The sequence below is a fragment of the Onychomys torridus genome, chromosome 6, assembly GCF_903995425.1.
Source record: "Onychomys torridus chromosome 6, mOncTor1.1, whole genome shotgun sequence".
Classification (NCBI taxonomy): Eukaryota; Metazoa; Chordata; class Mammalia; order Rodentia; family Cricetidae; genus Onychomys; species Onychomys torridus.
In genome coordinates this window covers 42,853,514-42,873,481 of record NC_050448.1, presented here as the reverse complement: position 1 = coordinate 42,873,481, position 19,968 = coordinate 42,853,514, and positions in this window count along the sequence as shown.

The following is a 19,968-nucleotide window of genomic DNA, read 5'->3' as shown; positions in this document are numbered from 1 at the left end:
CAAAAATGCATCATTGTCTCTATGGAAAACTGAAATAACTCCATCAATTCAGTATAATCATGAATATCTCCACCCCAAACAAAAACTAGATGAATGCCAGGAAGAGTGAAAAGAAGACACAATGATCCCCCCTGGTTCTAGAAAAACAAAGGCCCTACAATGTGTGATGACCTAACTTGACTGGGTATGCTTTCTATTCAGCTGTCCAAGCCATAAAACTTACAACCTTAAGCGTACTATAACGTGTACAACATCCAAATGAAAGCTATACATTCAATAATCATCTGTGCCTGGTTAGTATTTCATTACAGTACCAAATGTGAGAGATCTAAGGCATCCCTAGCTGGCAGCCTTGGGACCTTGCATTTGAAATGACATGGATGGATATCCAGTGTCTGTCGGGCTTAATTTGTAGAAACTCACACTTCACTCTGAAGATTAATAATGTATCATACAGATGGATCCTGAAAGACAATTTTTTCAAGATTTTTAAGAGTGCACTACCACTTGTACCAGCATTTTTAAAGAAAAAAAAAAATGGAAATACCTAATTATTTTATAAAGAGCATAAATAGTTCACCAAGAATCAATTATTCAAATTTCACAATATAGATAGTTCACCAAAGAATCCATTATTCTAAATTGCATAATTTATTTACCAACGTGGAAACAGGAGCCACAACTTGGGATTCTAACTGTCTTGCATCGTTAACGCAGTGGCCACTGCAGGCCCTGAGGAGACGTCCCAGAGCAGGAGGCAGAAGCAGCCATGCTGCCTGGACAGCTTCCTCCTCACAGTCCCTGTTAGAACAGTTGGCCTGCACGCTGACCTGTCTGGAATGCCACGGTTAACTGAGACACTGAACAATGTTTGGACAAAAGCAAAACAAAGCCAAAGCACATTTAAACCTCAAAAGATGATTATTTTCATGGCTAATGTCATCAATATCAGTAACCTGGTATTCGTCTGGTATTCAATATAATGTCCATGTTCCTCCATATCCACACTCAAGCCTATGTGAGGAATTTGATTTTTAACCCTCAGACTCTGAAATTTTGTCTTTCCCCTCCATGTCAGCATTTACTCTCAAAAGATTGGAATGTCATACTAGAGAAACGATGGCTCCTGTCAGTGCTCACTTAGGAGTACATGAGACTCTGTCTCAGTACATCACTTAAGAGTGAGTGGACCTTTTCACTCTGCACAGCCAGTTTCCAATGGAAACACATCAGGCAAGACGGTCATAAAACTAACCGATTCTATTTTCATTTTGAAAATACTATAAGTTTCCAGAACTCATTCAAAGGTTAGTTGACACTGTTCCTTTGGTCGTGGGAGGATCAGGGATCATCTGCCCAAGTTGCTGATGGAACAATAAAGTCACAGAGAAGGGATGGATGGCATACCAGTCAGGTACTAAGTAAACCCAGCCTCTCTGATTGTAGATGTATCCTGCTTGTTAAATAAGAAACACAGAGCCAGTTGCAGAGTTAAAAACCACGAGGTCAGAGCCAAAGCAGAAAACCTTACCCTTCACTGCTTCTGCGGTTCCTCCTCTCCGCAAGAGACCTACTTCTGTGCATCCTGTCTATTTAAAGACTTTCTGTTCTCCTCCCTCATTGGTTGTAACCCAGCCACATGACCTCCTCATCACTGCCTGTTTGTACAGACCTCCAGGTCTTCTATGGTTGGTATTGAAATTAAAGGCGTGTGTCTGCTATGCTGGCTATGTCCTTGAACACACAGAGATCCGCCTAGCTCTGCCTCCCAAGTGCTGGGATTAAGGGCGTGCCCCACTACTGCTCGGCTTCTGCTCTGGCTTGCTCTGACCTCAAGGCAACTTTATTGACATACAAATAAAATCACATTTCAATACAAATAAAATATCACTATATCTGATTTTCACATATTAAGTTTTTTGTAACCCCAAGAAGTTCCTAGTTTTCAAATTTAGTGGGACCGAGACCTGTCCTTGGTACATGAGCTGGCTTTTTGGAATCTAGGGCCTATGCTGAGACACTTTGCTCACCCTTGGTGTAGGGAGGAGGGGACTGGACCTGCCTCAACTGAATCTACCAGGCTGGGATGACTCTCCAGGGGAGAACTTGCCTTGGAGGAGGTGGGAATGGGGGTGGGTTGGGGGGAAGGCTGGAGGGTGGGAGGAGGGAGGACAGGAGAATCCTTGACTGATATGTAAATTAAATTAATTATAAAATAAAAATATTTATAAAAAGAAGAAATTCTCGAAGCTCCCTTTCTCTGGGTTATCTGAGCCAACAACACAGCAGAATGCAGCACAACTGGACTTTATTGTCCCCCCAGGAAGCATACTTCAGGTTCCTCCAGAAGTTTCCAGTCCTGGCTGTGCTATAGAGAAGTGTCTTTTCCCACGTTAGCAGAAGCTGGCTGGAAAAGCAATGTGTCTTTCCACCTTCCATCATTGATTGAAATGCTACAGCGATGGGACCTGCATACAGGAGAAGAACTCTAAAGTCAGTGGATCTCAGGAGGCATCCCCTGTCTTGGCGGCTCTCTCTCCATCTGACAGCAACAGGGAGTTCCTTGAACTTCCCACTCACTTGGCAGGATACCCCTGGAGTGTTGTGATGTTGTGGGTGTTTTATTTGAGGTGATGAAGGGGAAGAAACAAACCGTCTATGGCCGAATCGTAATGAAGTATGAATGTATGTGTGAGAATGTCACATCACACACCCTCCATCCACCCACAGCAAACCTTGTTCAGAAACTGTGGGTTCACTTACCAAGCTCAGATAAGTGTACACTGCTTCTTAATACAAATTTTGAAAAGTTCCCACAATGAATTCCTTTGCTGTTTTCGGAGTCGGCTCCTGCTACCGTGACTGGGGATTTCCGTGTGTAAATACACCTGTAAAGGTAGCCATAACTTTTAGCCCAAAAGTAGAATATTAATTAATTCTTATGAGAAATTCAAGAATCCCACATCTTACTTTTTGCATGATGATGTAATGTTTAACATACCTAGTGATTCTGAATTGCATATAGGGTAAGTCTTAATGTTTTTTATTTATGCAAACTTATCTGTTTAAAAGCCACCAAAAGGGCTCTAGATGTAGCTTCATTAGTACAGTGCTTGCCAGCATTCACAAGGCTGAGGGTTTGATCCCCCGCATCACATAAAACTGACAGAGTAGCACATTCCTATAAATCTCAACACTTGGAAGATGGAGGCAGGGAGAGCAGAAATTCAAGTCCACCCTAGGCTGCATAAAATCTTGCCTTAAAATAAATAAAAGTAACTAAGCTTTAGTTGATGTTTGCTATGTTCTAAAATTTTTGGTTATAATTTAATAAGTTATAAAAGGTACAGAAACATTAGATATTTTGCTCCTCACCCGTGTCTGCCACAGCCCAAGTGAGTAGCAGCCACATGGGCTGACCTCTGCCTTATTTGACATTGCAGGTTAGACTGGGACATCCTTGTCATCCTTTCAGCCACCAGGGACCTCCTTAGAGTAGCTTCATTTTAAAGGATTAGAAATTTCGGCAAAGTAAATATTAAGAATTCCCCTTGCTTATGCCATATCAACCCTTCACTTAAACCACCAACAACAGTAAAGAAATGCATAGTTTCACAGATGTTTCTCTTCCTCCATCAACCAACTGCTGTCCAGGGTGCTACTATCTACATGGCAGAGAGGGAAGAAGCTTGCAAGCCAGGAGGGGAAGACAGAAGAGAAGCCATAATGGGGCCCAGAGCAGGGGCAGAAAGAAGGGAGAGGCTGAGGTCTCCACAGTTAGACACCTGAAGAACTTCGACCTCTACCTTTTCACTGGGAGACTGCTAGGAAAGTTTAGATGTTTTCGGACAAGTAGAAAACATTTTCTAAGCCTGTAGAAATGACTACAGTCAGTTACGCCTGGCAAATGGGTTCCGGTTTTTTGTTTTCCATTTCCACTAGTTTGAAAGCAGCAGCTGAGCTGGCTCTGAGGCAGACTTGAAGCACCCTTTCTTCCTACCTGTGTGAGAAAGCATGTTTCAGCTCTCCATCAATGAAACATGCTCAAGCATTAAATGAGTTGATATTTGAAATATCTACAAGGGAGTCTGTGGCTAAAAAGCCCTCATAAAGCAGGATAGTTTACTATGAATGATTTACACTATGGATTCTTTTTTTGCTATTTTTCTTGAACATTCACATATGGTGAGCGAATATATGGTGGGATATGGGAGAGAGAGGGGCAGAATGGTTCACATCTTATGGAGAGAGGCAGATCTGAAATGATGAAGGCATTGAGGAAAAGGCACCTACACCTGCTGGCTACTTGGGATCATGGTGATGTCCGGACCCAGGCTGCTGCCAAGGGCTTTGTCTGGGTCCATGGCCCTGCTGCAGCTATGGTCTGCCTTGATGTCTGTGGCCCCTGTTACTACTGAAGACTGTGAGGACTTAGAGCCATGCTACCACAGGGGCCATCCCAATCTGAGTGGCCTGCACTGCTACCCAGAGCTATGAAGACATTTGGGCTTGAGCTGCAGCAGAGGGCTGTGTTTGCTCATGTGGCCCCACTGCAGCCAAGGTCTGTGTTGATATCCATGGCACCTGTTATCACCAAAGGCTGTGCTGATGCTCAGGCTCTGAGCCACCACCTGGGGCCATGTTGATGCCTGAGGGATACCCTATAACTGGGGCAATGATGATCTGAGTGGTCTGCACTGCCACCTGGGGCCATGGTAACATCTGGCCCGGGCTGCTGCTGAGGACCATGTCTGAGTCTGTGGTCCTGTCACAGCCAGAGTCTATCTTGATATCCAAGGCCCATGTTGCCACCAAGGACCACAGGGATACCCAGATTTTGGGTCACCACCTGTGTCCCTGTTGGGGTCTGAGGGACATGCTGCTGCCAGGGTCATGCCAATCTGAATGGCCTGCACTGCCACCTGAGGTCATGGTGTCATACTGGACTAAACTGTCACTGGGGACCACATCTGGGTCCATAATCCTGCTGCACCTGGGGTCTGTGTTGATGTATGTCCATTGCCTGTGTTACCATGGGGGCCCATGAGAACCAAGTGCTGAACCAAGATTTTAACCATGCATTGAGATATGAGGGCCATGCTGGGATGGCCCTATTCCTTACTGGCCTGGGGAGAGACAGTCCTCTTCACCAGAGAGCTGACTCGGCTCCTTGCCAGCCCTGGGATAGCAGGCCCTGATCATCCTGCATGGGAGAGCTGGTTCTGTCCCTCATCTGATGGGGGTGTTCCCAACAACCTGGACTGACCAACTCATATATCACCCAGGCACACATCCAGGTCTTTGAGTTGGCCCACCCCAACATCTACCTCATCTATGACCTGATGGAGTACGTGAAGGGACTGGTCCTGCTGAACCATAGCCACAGGATGGTCTCCATGATTCTGAGTAACAGCAGGATATCCAAGAGGAGTTTCAGTGAGGGTCCAGTGTTGATGGTGTAGCAGAAGCCAGAGGCCTTGAACCTGACCAACAACACATTAGACAATGAACATTTGCAAATAAAGCTGTTTGAACAAGAGTGTACTTCATGAAACACAACAGCTCCCAGTGCCATTAAGACAAATGAAGGAGGTGGTAGAGAGGTGGGAAAAGTGGAGGAAGAGTCAAGTAGTTTTTGTTCGCTTTTTGTTTGTTTTTGCTGTTTTGGTGGGTTTTTGTTTTTTTTAACTATTTTATTTATTATTATTACTTTGTTTTTATTATTTCTTTGTAAATTTTCCTTTGAGGGAAGACACTGTAAGGATAAAGGGTGGATACAAAGGGACTGGGAGATGCGTGGGGTTGGGGTGCATGATGTGAGATTCCCAAAGAATACAAAAATTGTGTTTAAAAAATTTTCACACAACAAATTTTTCCCCTCCCCCACTTCCTCTCAGATCCTTCCCGTCTCCTACCCACCCAACGTCATGTTCTTTCTCTTTCAAAATAAATGAAAATCTAAACAAATAGAAAAATAAGACAAAAAATACACAATGAAACAAAAGGCTACACAATAAAGCCACAGTCCATTTTGTACTGTCCAACTACTTCTGGGCTTGGATCTTGCCCTTGAGTGTGGTTGATATACCCACAATCCATTAGAGAAAATCTCCAGTGCCAAGAATGTGTCACATCTTGTTGAGTCATTGTTCAAAGAGATCCTATAGATCACTTCCTCCTCACCCCCCCCCAAAATCATAGGCTATTGCCAAGGCTAATGACTACTCTCCACAACCTACCTGATGTACAGGCCCTGTTACTGAAGATACCACTTACTTATGTGGTCAAACATGGAGAAACTGAGTTGGAGCCCAACTAGAGGCTTTACCCCTATTGACTAGCATTTATGGTGCTAGAAGGAACACTCTGCATGCTATCAGGGGAGAAAAGTAATCATCAATACCACCCAGCTACAAATACTACAAATAACAGCAACCTGTCTCCAAATTATACTGGTGCAATAGCTGTCGTATTTACCGCTGGGAGAATGGACCACAAATATGCAATGAAACCCACTTTCAGAGTTTATTGATAGAGGATGAGGGAAAAGGGAAAAGGCAGGGTGCACTGGCTTGTCTGTAAGAAATGTGAAAGAGAGTGTGGGATGGTGGGTCTGCTTTTAAAGGTAGCCCAGCGAATGAGGCTTATGTAGCTGTGCCACACATGCACATAGATTACATGGCCACATTGTGTATGCACATAGATTTCACAGGACATAAGGCCCTAGGGTGACTAAGCATTTTGCCTGAATGCTGACAGGGTGTGCACAGTTGTGGGACCCCAGAAGTGGCTGGGGGATGCCGGAAATGATAACAGTAGTGGTACAAATGTTATGAGAGAAACCAACCGCTTCTAAAAATTGATTTAGGGCCTACTCCATAAGACGGAACACTACTAGTACGGCCAAGAACCTGAGACAAGATAGGCCTTGAGCCCTAAAGGAAAACCAACTATTATTCCACTAAAGGAATACAGCAATAACATGACTACAAATGACATGTTTCTATGCCCATAGATCAGTGTATTATGCCTCATCAGAGAACTTGTTTGTGAAGTAGATAGCAATTAACACAGAGATGATAATTAACCCACAACTGGACAAGGTGCAGAGAGTGAAGAACTTTGGAGCACTCAGTACTAAATCTTCCCGTGAAGTATCAAACATTTCCCCTCAAGTACCAGGGATCTATGAGAAAAAAGAGAAAGAAATACTCTAAGAGTCAGAGGTGGTGGATGATTCCAAGCAAACAGCATCTTCCAGATATAACAGGACTGATACATACATGAACTCACAGAAACCATGAAGCACACACTTTAAATAATACAACTTATAAAGTTTATCAACAAAGAACTACATAGATGTTATGCAAAAAATACACACATTGTAAGGACAGCCCCTCCTATAATCCACAAAGCAGGGAATGCTTTGCATGATTTGTCAAAATAAAATTAGTTTAAAGTAAGCAAATATTGAGTCTATTTCACAATATCGAGTCTTGTAGCACAGTTCTGCTTCAAAGGGGAGCATATACTACATTTCCACATCCTCTCAGAATCACCACAGCCTCCTGAATCATGGATGAAAAAAACATAAATGTTGTCAATAACCACATATCTGCCTTTCTGGTGAGTTTAATGCATGTTTCTTTACTGTTTGACTATTTCTCATAGAGGAGAATTCTGGAAAGTGAAGGCTGGGGCAGGGGTATACTGCCAGCCGCCGCCATGACAAGAAAGAGATAAGGTACTGGTAAGCCACAAGCCACGTGGCAAAGTATAGATTAATAGAAATGGGCTAAATATAAGAGTAAGAGCTAGACAATGGTAGGCCTGAGCCAATGGCCAAGCAGTTTAAATAATATAAATGTCTGTGTGTTTATTTTACAAGTGGGTTGTTGGACGAACAGGGCTTGGTGGCACCTGGAGAGAAGCTCTCCAACTACAATATCTCAAACTTTGCAACCCTAAGACAGACTCCTGAATCCCATCCCTACCTGTCTTGGTTACTTTCAAAACATCTGACAAAGGGAATTAAGGAAAGGAAAGTTTACGTTGCCTCCTCGCTCGAGGGTACAACCCACTGTGGAGAAAGGAGCTTCGTGAGGAGAGCTTGAGGCAGTGGCATTGCTACACTTCAGTCTTCAGTCGGGACCCAGAAGTGATCAATGCATGTGTCAGGCCCACTTTCTCCTCTTTATTCATTCTGGGACACAGGCCACATCCTACCTCAACTAATCCAATGTAGAAAACCCCTCAAAGCCATGCCCAGAATCTTGCCCCTGGGTGACTCTAGATCTTGACAACCACAGTTAACCACATGCCACCCAACCTGCCGCTTTCCCATCTCAATTGGCAGCAAATTTCAAAACTTTAGACTCCTCTTGGATTCTTTCCCACTTCACATAGGCATTCTCTTTCCCCTTAAAAGAGTCATTGGAATGAACTTACAAAAGGCAAAGTATCAGAAAAGACACACCTTTTTTTGTATTGAATGAAAATTGTATTTAGATATTCATTGTTGTTAATGGATTGAGACTCACACCAAGATCTACAAAAGGATTATTCAGTCATTAAAATCTAATATGTACATGGCATATAGCTGACACAAAGCATACTATGTAATTCTTTTTTATTATTATTAAGAAATGTTTTATTTATTTTATACACCAATCACAGACCCCCTCTTCCCTCCTCCTGCCCCTCCAGCCTCCCCCCCAACCCACCTCCCCTACCCTCCTACATGAAGGTAAGACCTCTCATGGGGAGTCAGCAGAGCCTGGTACATTCAGTTGAGGCAGGGCCAAGCCTCTCCCTTGCCTCAAGGCTGAAGACACACCTTTATTAATGGGAAGAAATTCAGAGCACAGAGCACACATCAAGTACATGGCTCAAGAAAAGGGTAAATATTTGAAGCTTTAAGTACCCTCTTCATGGATGAGTGGAAAGAGTGACTACAAAATTTTAGAGAATAGTAAGTGAATTTAGGAGGCTTCAATAGACTTCAAAAATACACAGCTGTCTGCCAGCCCCTTAATAAGCAATGTGTTAGAAATGGTTCTCTTTGAAATATTGACAGGGACCAAAATACAAGACAATGTGGATATGGAAGAAAAAAGAAAAGTATGGCCAGGATTGCTGAAAGAATTCATTACTTCTTCCTACAGTCTGAATTAGTATTCTCTGATCAAGGAACTTTCAGTAAGAAAACAGAAAACAGTCATGCTTCTCTTCCGTGGATCCAATTGGGTCAATATGGGATTTTTCAGAAGCCTCAATCTGCACCAGGAGATGGAAGAAATTATTTGTTTTGCCATCTCTGTGACAAAAATGCCTAACAGAAAAAACTTCAGTAGAAGAAGTATTTGTTTTTTATTAGTGTTTCTGATGTCACTCCATCATAGTGGACAGAGTGTCGCAGAGCTAAGCAGTTCACACCATGGTGGACAGGAAGAAAAGGTGAATAGAAGAGGCCAGAGTGAGATCTAACTCACAGGATATGTCCCTTGTCACTAGATAATCCCTCCTAAAGTTTATACAACCTTCCAAAGACAACATTCCCTTTTCCAAAAGAGTGTAAACAAGGATGTGAAAACAAAACGAGTATGCTAACTTAGGGCCAGAACACCTTGGCCTTGAATTCACTGGTCAGCACCACTCTTTGATCCCTGAACCCAAACAATGCAACTCATATTACAAGTTCAATTACAAATTAATTCTTTTAGATAAGTTCATATTTTTACTTAAATTTCACTTAACTTGTAAACTTTGCTTAATCCTGTTACAAATTACATCCCATGAGAAATGCAGCTTGGTACATTACAGGTACACCTAAGCATAGTGCTCCCTCTTGAGAAGCCTGCAACCAAAGCCTTCCTTGTATGCTTTCTTTTCCATGTGGACCTTTCTCTACAGAAGTGCAGGCTTGAATTTAAGCCACCATTACCTCTTATCTCTGGCTTAATAAACATGCTGAAGCTCTTTTGCGGCATAGCCAAGGATGAAGCTTTACCTAAATGGAGGTCCCTGCGGAGCAACTCCTCATTTACTGGTAGCAGACATCTGATGCTGGCATTACCTTTGGGACCTCTGAAGCATTGTTGGTGAGTTTCACCTGACAACTACTTACAGCTCAGCCTTACTCTTCTTGCTTGTGCTTCTTTTTATTTCTCTACTCCTGTGCCAGAGACTCACCCAATATTTAATGAGCACCTCAACCACAGACGATTAAAAAAAAAAAAAAAACCTATAAAGATTTCCATATAACACATTCTCTTCCTGATGGGACAATACACAGTTCTTCCTTCCTCCCTCTTTTCTTCCTTCATTCCTTCCTTCCTTCCTTCCTTCCTTCCTTCCTTCCTTCCTTCCTTCCTTTGTTTGTTGTTTTACACTGTGTGTGTCATGCATGCAACAGCATGGGTGTGAAGGCCAAAATTGCCAGAGATGGTCCTTCTACTTTGTACATTTTGGAGATTAAATTCAAGTTTCCAGACTTGGCAGCAAACAGTGTTACTCACTGAGTTATCTGACCAGCCGAATACACCACTTTACTAAAAAGACATCACTCTAATGTCTGATTCTCCCCGGTGTCCTAAAGACACTCTCTTGTCTTTCATAAAACCAAGGAAGCCACTCAAGACCCTGTTGAGATGAGCCAAGTCTTAGCTGACCTCCAGGGAACCTAATCCCTTTAATAGGTACATTTTAGGATCTGATGCACATTTCCTGGAGGAGGCTCGAATCTTCTCTTTCTAGGCACTAACACTTTCCAACTGGCTCTTCTTCTCCCTTCTAACTTACAGAACTTTTGTAAAGCTTACAGCCTTGCCTATGAAACCTGTACAGCCTCTCCACAGGCCTCCCTGCCTCACAACACTCTCATAGCCTCAGACATTTCCTTTTGTTAATCCCTCTGGTGAGATAAGACCACTACCACAATCTTGAGCCTAATTTGAAGCAAGCTTTAATCAAATACTGGCCAGGATGATGGACTCTGGCCAGGTCCATTCCAGAGTTCCCAGAAAATGGCCTCAAGCTACTTTGGCCAGTTGCTCATAAAGGCAAACCCACAAGGCTATATACTTCCCACCTTCATCCAGTGGGGGCAAACATATGTTGTGATTTACTTCCTGCCTGTGTACCTCCTGCCTGCACGTGATAAATAAAGCACATCTGGTGCAGTTGGGTCAGCCAAACTTGTTTAGGGAAGTGAAAACATATGGCTTGTTATCTTATATGAACAACTGCCTCCAGCACCTCAGGAAGGACCTGTCCTTGGGCAAGGGGCTTGCAGGCTAGAGGCATTTTTGTTTTATGGATCTCTTAGATACAGTAATTAAAACTGAAAATATAACTTTGGCTCTCAGACTTTCCTTGGGCTTTCAGACTCTAGTCCCTGCTTCTAGATTGTAATTGATTATTTAGGGAAACAGTCTGCAGAATTAATAAATAAATTTAAAGCCCGTGGTTCTCACTTATCTGACCACTCTGTGTACATCTCTCTAAAACTATCATGAGACAGACAGCACAGCATTCTCAAAAGCTGCTAGGATTCCTGGAGGAAAATTATCCTCCTGAGCTGCAGAGACAGCCAGCGCCTGGAAGATGACAACACGGTGCTGGCCAATGATATCTAGTCAGAAAGGGGAACATACAAAAGAACACCCCAGGTTTAAAAGGGAAACTTAAGGAGCAGCCTGTAGCATGAATCCTAATGAATCTTAATAAAAGCCCAGAGCCAGGTATTAAGGTTAATGCTGAAGATCAGAGAGAGATAAAGGAGCTAGCCACTAGAGAGACTTCTTACCTCTACCAAATCCTCGGCCAAAAGGGATTGAGCTCCTGTCTCCTCCTGCCTTATATTCCTCTCTGCCCAGCCATATCACTTCCTGTCTCCACCTCCCTAGGGCTGGCATTAAAGGCGTGAGATCCCAAGTGCTGGGATTAAAGGTGTGTGCCACCACTGCATGGCCGCCATGGCTAACTAGACTCTTAGCTCTACACTCTGATCTTCAGGCAAGCTTTATTTGGTAGATCACAAACAAAATATCACCACAGCAGCCCCCATTTTATCTGAACTTCTTTTTTTCTCCTTTACCTTTTCTTTTTAGAAACAAGAGTGAATAAAAAGCTAGAGATAATCAAATGTCTATCCCTAAGAAATAATTTTATGCTGCATTATTCATAGTTAGAGGCACACTATAGTGCAGATATACCTAAAAATTTATTTTTTGTGCAATTCAGATTGGCCACAGTATATAGATGATGGAAAAGCTTAGACTAAGGGTTATCTAAAATGACAATACAGAGGATCTTACCCCTTAGTCTGTTCCAAGGTGTGTGTTTGTTTTTTTATCATATTCTGCGGCTGCTTCTAAGAACAGTGGCTATTTAAGGTGGCTATCTCAAGCCAGTCCTAGCTGTAGTATGGAAACTTAAGAGTTAATTGCAAATGGCCAGACACTAGGAACAACAAATGCACTTTGATAGCAGTTGGACTGTCTCCCTCCAGTATTTATTCTTGTATCCTGTGTTTTTTTACAATGCTAATCACAAAAATTACAAGCTTCCTTTAGTCTAAGTTCCTGCTGGGCCTGGCGAACTATCTGTGACCTTTGAAAGAGGGCCTTGGACAAGGACAAATGCGACACTTTTGAAGAATTCAAACGTGAGTTCTTTCATTTTTAAATGTCTGCTCATTAATGATTATTATCTTACAAAACCCATTACAAAGGCTTGGGCTTCAGCTTTTACAAAACAAGTTCAAACAGAGAAGGTTCCAGCCTGCAGGAGTTTATACTTCATACAATGATTCAGGTCAGAGTCATCTCAGGAAACAAGTTTGGAAAAATCACAGAAATGAATTTTTTTGTGCAAATTATAAAAGTCTAAGGCTGTGCCCTCTAGAGCATAGGCAGGTAGGCTGACCATTAACAGAGACTGGAGCAGAGAGGAGATGCCCATCCCTCCAGCCCTCTTTTTCTGTATCAAATATTTGATATTTAGCTCTATATTTGGCCTGAAAACAAGTAGAAAGTCCTGACTCTGGTATGTTACTATGGATAACTGGCATATAAATGTAATAACATATGTAAATGCATGGAATGTGACCTAGAACATGCTTCTGAAAGGGCTTCTTTTTGAGAGTTTTTACTGTCCTCTCCTATAGTCTTTAAAACAAATAGCAAGATGAAAAGAGCATGGACTTTTCATAATTAAGCAGAAACTCCATGTATACAAGGATGACAGTGAAAAACAAAAACAATGGAGAGAGAAGATATGCAACAGCAATTTTAGTCCCTATTTACAACTGGTCCCTTGCCTGTACAACAGAGACATTGGCAGCCATGTTTGCCAAAGCCCTAGTACCTGCAAAATGGTTCAGCCAAATAAGGGCCCAGTCATCAACTGGTAAGACGTTGGGAAAGAGAAGATAGATTTTCTGATCTACTCAGACTACAGGTTTTGATACTTAGCCCTGTTAGAATAAGCATGCCTGTGTGCTTGTAGCTCTCAAAGCTACTATAACATGTAGATATTGCATTCCTAGAGAGGTCCCAGGTTCTGAATGGAAACATGGCTAGAAGTGTTATGCCCAGATTTCAGGGACTCCCTCAAAGACCACCACAGAGACCAAATTCATATGTAAAAGCAAAGAGACTTTATTCAAGATCAAGATTGGGCTCTCTGTCTGTCCAACACAGTGGTGAGAGCAGAGAGCCCCAGCCCACTTGGGGAAGGGTTTTATCATAGCAGAGGTTGAGGTGAGGGGATTTCCAGGGTTCAGGACCCTGATTGGTTGACATATGTCTAGGGGTATCTTTGCAAAACAGGATAGGTGTGTGCTGGGCTAAGGGACATCTACAACAATTGGAATGTTAGGTATTTTTCCCCTGGATGGGAATGTTAGGTATTTACCCCTTGGATGCTGATTGGCTTATCCCTGGGTAGTGGTAGTTTGTGGTTTCTCAGGGACCAGGTATTGCCTTACAGTAAACCAAAACTTAGGCCTACTCTCTGACTGGTTTCTACTGAGCCTGTCATGGCAACAGTGAAGCCATGCTGCCCTGGGCCACACAAGAAGCAGAAAGAGACATGGCTTATTAAGAGATTCTATAATGACAAAGGGGAGGGGAACTAGAGCAGAAAAAAAGTTGTCAATAGCTTAAATAGAAGGCTGTAAACAGGACAGGAGCTTTTGTGTCACATTGTATAGGGTTTGGGGGCCATTTGCAAAGAAGCAAAGGCTCTCAAATAAATGCATGTTCTATCTGCTACATGTAGGTCTTTATACAACTTCATGCATCACATGTCTCCTAAGCATCTTAAATCTCTACCCAGAGGTGTGAATTTTAGTATTGTAATGAACTGCAGATCATTTGCAGACACTGGGGAATCAGCTGCTGTGGATCTGACCAGTTCTAGTAAGCCTCAACTTGGGGGTTTCCAGCCTTCCTCTTTGCCAGTGGGTTTTCCTAATATACTCATTTTTTTACCTTTGTGTAAAGCCTTCGAGACCTCACTTTCTACCCTAACCTCCTACGTTAACTGCTACCTGAGAGGTAGAATCCCAGAAATCTTTTGGGAGAGCTGAAGGATGATGATCCATCTCCTTGTAACTACTTGTTGTTGAGGGGTGTAGCCTCTGCCTAAAAGGAACCACCAAACTATCTCCTAATCTATCCACCACCTGGAAAGGGAGATCTGGATCCCCTGAGGCAGGGAGTGCTGAAATCTCTGCTTTACAAAAGTAGTCTGTAGTTGTATCTTGAAAGACACAAAGGTAGAATTTCTCTTTGAATATGAGGCAGGTCTTCAACCCCATCCTCAACCCCAGGCTGCTGCAAGTGTATCAAAGACTATCAGGTCTTGCAGCTGCCCTTATCATTTTAACTCGTGAGCTTAGTAGTGAGGTCTCTCAGGCTGTAAAAACCAAACCAATGGCTATATATTTAGAATGTGCCAAGACAGAAAGGAGCAATTCCAGGGAGTGGTAGAATAGATTAAAAGGTAATATAGGGGTTGGGGATTTAGCTCAGTGGTAGAGCACTTGCCTAGCAAGTGCAAGGCCCTGGGTTCGATCCTCAGCTTTATATATATATATATATATATAATTTTCAACAGTGGAAAAGGAAAAATACTTATGAAAACTAAAACATAAATTAATATTTTAGTTCCTGACATATAAATAGGACTTTGTATGTCATAAGTTAAATTTTTCTTGTTTGAAGAAAATTTTAAGTCTTTTAACAGTTGACAGGTATAAACAGCCTTGTCTTCAAACTGTTCCTGAGCCTGAAGACTCAAGAGGGATAGGTTGTGTTCTGGAGAATAATTCCCTGAGTTTTAGTCTAGCTGATATCAGGCCTCCATCTCCTGAGGGTAGACTCTCCTGGGAAGGTGTCAGCAAATGTCAGATGATATTTATGCCCTTTACAGGGAACATTTGAGTACAACCTAATTGTCAATGTTCCCTACAAATGTGTCTTTTACATAACTTAAGGAACATTCCAGCTGCTAGGTGGTTACAGAGAAAGCTGAGTTAGGGCTTTCCTATATTATGATTATGGATTTAATTGCCTTTTTAAAAGTTACACATAGCAAGAAAAGTTAGTATCTGTCTTGTGAGTCATGAAAACCCTATTTTTAAGACCCATTTTGGGCAGCAGAATTTTATGTTCCTCTATATCAACTAGTCATTTTAATAAGCCTACATCCTTACCTCATAGTTCATTCCTCCTCTTCCTCCTCCTCCTCCTCCTCCTCCTCCTCCTCCTCCTCCTCCTCCTCATATGTATGTATGTATGTAGAGAGAGAGAGAGATGGGCTTGAGTTTCATGCTGGGACAGAGCATCTTCTAACAGTATTGTTGTAGCTGCCATAGCTTATCAACATCCTAGATAGCCACAAGTCACAGAGCAGTTGGACAAGCAAGCTATGATTCTGGAGAGAACACCAGCATTACTTCCTAGTGTATGACATAGAGAGGGCAATTCCCAAAGTTGAGGGTGAGAGCAACAACTCCTGAGGCCTTGGGGAATCTGATCAACACTAGTTTCTACACGAGTTCATTTAGCAAGGGGCCTAGGTTATTGATTAAAGGAGAGATTCAAATCTCAATATTAGAAAGAAAATTACCATCTTTACCTTCCCTGTCAAGAGTTACATAAGTACGGTACCTCAGTGGCTCTTTATACATTCTTGAATGGGGACTTTTTTCTTTTTCTTTTTCTTTTGGTTTCTCTGTGTAGCTTTGAGCCTTTCCTGGAACTCACTCTGTAACCCAGGCTGGCCTCGAACTCACAGAGTTTCACCTGCTTCTACCTCCTGAGTGCTGGGATTAAAGGCGTGTGCCACCACTGCCCGGCTTCTTTTTCTTTATTAAGAAATTTTCTACTCACTTCACATACCACTCACAGATTCCCCTCTCCTCTCTCCCCCCCATTCTCCAGTCCTCTCTCCCAAGCCACCCCACATCCCCACATCCCCACATCCCCCAAATTGAGGTCTCTCCCATGGGGAGTCAGCAGAGCCCAGCACATTGAGCCTAGGCAGGTCCAAGCCCCTTCCCACTGCACCAAGGCTGTGCAAGACACCACACCACAGGCACCGGATTCCCAGAAGCCTGCCCATGCACCAGAGATGGATCCCTATCCCCCTCCCCTGCCTGGGTGCCCTTGAATGGGGACTTTTGATGAGAAACCTCAGGTAATGTCCCTCTTAAAGACAGCTGTCACTGGATCTGAAGGCCTACCCTCCCCAGCAGTAATTCCCCTCTTTGCAAAATGCACTGTTTCTTAGAACCTTGCTGATATTGGTCTTTCCAGGATCTTGTTTCCCACAGCTGTAGGGAGCATTATCCCCTTCAGAATTCTCTTCGGCCTAGGATCTCACCAAGGGGCAGGTTATTTCCCCTGGGGAAATGTGTTGTTCACAGGACTAAGGCTAGCAATTGGGTTTTTCCTTCTGTCTATAATTGCTTCCACCAGGTCCTTTGAACTGTTTCTTATCTGCTGAAATCCTAAAGCCAAATTTAGATGTTAACTTAGAGTACGTGGGATCCCACTAACTACTTTAGCAGTCTCCTCCTAATGTCTGGAGCAGATTGACTAGTTAAATATGTAACAAAAATCTGACTCTAGGCGCGCGCATGTGTGTGTCTGTGTGTGTGTGTCTGTGTGTGTGTGTCTGTGTGTGTGTGTCTGTGTGTGTGTGTGTGTGTGTGTGTGTGTGTGTGTCTGTGTGTGTGTGTGTGTGGGTGTGTGGGTGGGTGCGCGCGCGTGCATGTAGAGTATATATTCACTCATTGTATGAGTGAAATGGGGACATGACTGCTCCAAGGTGTGGTTGAGGGGAAGGTTTTTATTGTAGTCATGAGGAAGAGTACAGCCAGAGGCATCAGGAAGAGTCCAGAGCAGGGAGAGAAAAATGACAGAATGAACATGGTCAGCACGTGGGACCAGGCCTGGGAGGAGAGAACTAAAAGGAGAAAGGGCCAGTAGCAAGGGGGCCAGAGAGAACCACGAGAGCAAAAGGAACCAGGAGAAGAGCCAAGAGAGCACTCGGCTGAAATGGCAGGGTCATGTAGGAAAGAGAATCTGGGGTCAGGAAAGCAAAACCCCTGAGCTGGAGAGCTTAAGGGTAGAGGGAGGGCTGAGAAGAACTGACACGAGCCACAGCTACTGTGTGAGGTGCTTGGCTCGGTACACTGGCAGGCACCACAGTCAGCCATTGTCCTGAGTTTCTTTGGGAACTGATAATGTATGCATATGCTTGGAGGGTGGGGCTTGTCCTTTTCCTGAGCATATGAGCTTGGCATATCTGCCTTTCTTGCCTTCTTACTTTTTGAAGCAGGGTCTCTCACTGAACTTGGAAATCACCATTTCTAGCCCAATGGGTGGCCAGTAAGCCCCTGGGATCTGTCTGTCTATTCTTCCCCTTAGGCTTCTTGGCTTACACTGACTTGCCTGGATTTTACATGCACAATCGAAAGCCCAACTCAGATTATGTTACACACAAAGTGCTTTACCCGCCGAGCCATCTCCTCAGCCCCTGACATAGGGTTTTTAAAGTAATCTTTAATTGGGATGAAATTGTCATCTAAAATCTCTTTTCATCTATAAGCCTTTTTCTTAAGTCTCCTGTTCCTGTCTTGGAAAACACAGGCAGCCCAGAGCTTGTTGAGCCAGACTCAGGATCCAATCATCGGGCAGCTGAAACTGTCTCCTTTCATTATTCCATCCCAGCAGAACAGGGCAAATCCACAGAGCAATCTTTACCTACTGAAAACAATTACAGCTGGGGCGGGGAAGAAAGCCACACAAGCCTCGGAAATTTCCTGAGAGTCGGGCCACGTGGAATCCAGACAGATTTAATCAGCCCTGGTGCAGCTGGTCCTTAACTGGGAGCTTAAGTCCATTGTTCGCAGGAAGAGCAATCCGAAGAGGCATCAGGATGTGAGAATCGAGGCCCCTCAGTCCCAAAGAGAATTCAACATTTCAGGAGGAAAAAAAATGAAAAGTGAGCTTTTGAAAGTACATTTTAAGTGAGACTTCCAGGTTTCACTCAGATCCACCGAATGAGTGTCTCCAGAAGTAGTGAGATCTAGAGCCTTCATTTTCCTGTTTTAGGCCTAGAGATAGAACTGGAAGCCTCTCTCAAGCTTGGCCAGTGCTTTACCACTGAACAATATCCATCCTGAATACCATTCTTTGTTTTATTTGTTTTGGTTTCTAACCTACATTGTATGGGCTTTTACATTATTTTATATTTATATTGCTTGGGCTATTCACTAACTATTTTCTATCCCATCTCTCTGAGAACCAGGAACATGTGCCCCTTTGGGCCCCTTATGGTTAGGTAGGGCTACATGAATGATTCTGGCCACTGAGTTGGGAGAAGGGCTAACATCTCATGATTGAGGTACTGAACTGCACCCTTACCTAGTAAGACTGCCCGAAGTTGCTTTCCGGCTCCTGCCAAGAAATCAGCTCATTGTAGTTCCCCCGAGCTGGTGAGCAGAGCTGCCTCTCTGAAATGAACTTGGAGCCTGATAAAAAGTAACCTTAGTGGTACAGCCCATAGCTCAGATGAGCAGATATCTGTACTCTGAAAAAATTGTACATAGCAAACCTCTGGAAGCTTCCAGTAGATAATCTTTTAGACATCTGTTTTAGGCTGATGATTTGAATGCAATCTTGGGTCTTTATGGGTTTTGGGATGAACAGCCTCTCTAGAACAGCTTAAGGCAGCAAGCAGTGGGCACTTGCCAATATTCATTTCATCATGAGGCTGACAGATAGAATATCAAATGGTTCAGTATTTCCTTAAAGTTGAGTCTTTATGGAAGTGTGTGAATGTGTAACAGGCCCCCAGACCTCAGCACAACTGACTCCATGATGGGAGTACCATTCATGGCATAAAATTCAGCACATAGACAGTACTACCAGCCAAAATGAAAACAAAGATTTAATCCATCGAAGTCCATAGTTCTGAAAAAGTCTCTAAATGAGCTAACCTTGCTTTTGGGTTTCTGTAGTTCACTTCTGACTAATTGTTCTTGTTAAATGAAATATGTCAACCCAGGATATGGTTTGTGTGCTTAAAATCTCACCCTAAGAAAGGTTCAGGATATACAGAGATAGCAAATGTTAGTCAACCACTCACATTCCAGAACCAGGCACTACCCTATCCCCCACCCCATCTTCAATGATGCAGCACCAACAGCCCCATCATTACTAATGGCCAATACAACACATTACCTCCATCAACACTGTATTTTCCCTATGCAAATGCTCCATATTCGGGGCCCAGGACAACCTGGCCACATTGCTGCCATGATATACAATAAAAACCAGCTAAAAAGTAGACCTGAGTTTCTATTTGTTGGCAGGCAGCACCTGGATCCAGGAAAAGCCCTAAGTTGACACCACCCAGGGAAGGGTAGCATCTAAGGGAAAGTACTAGGCA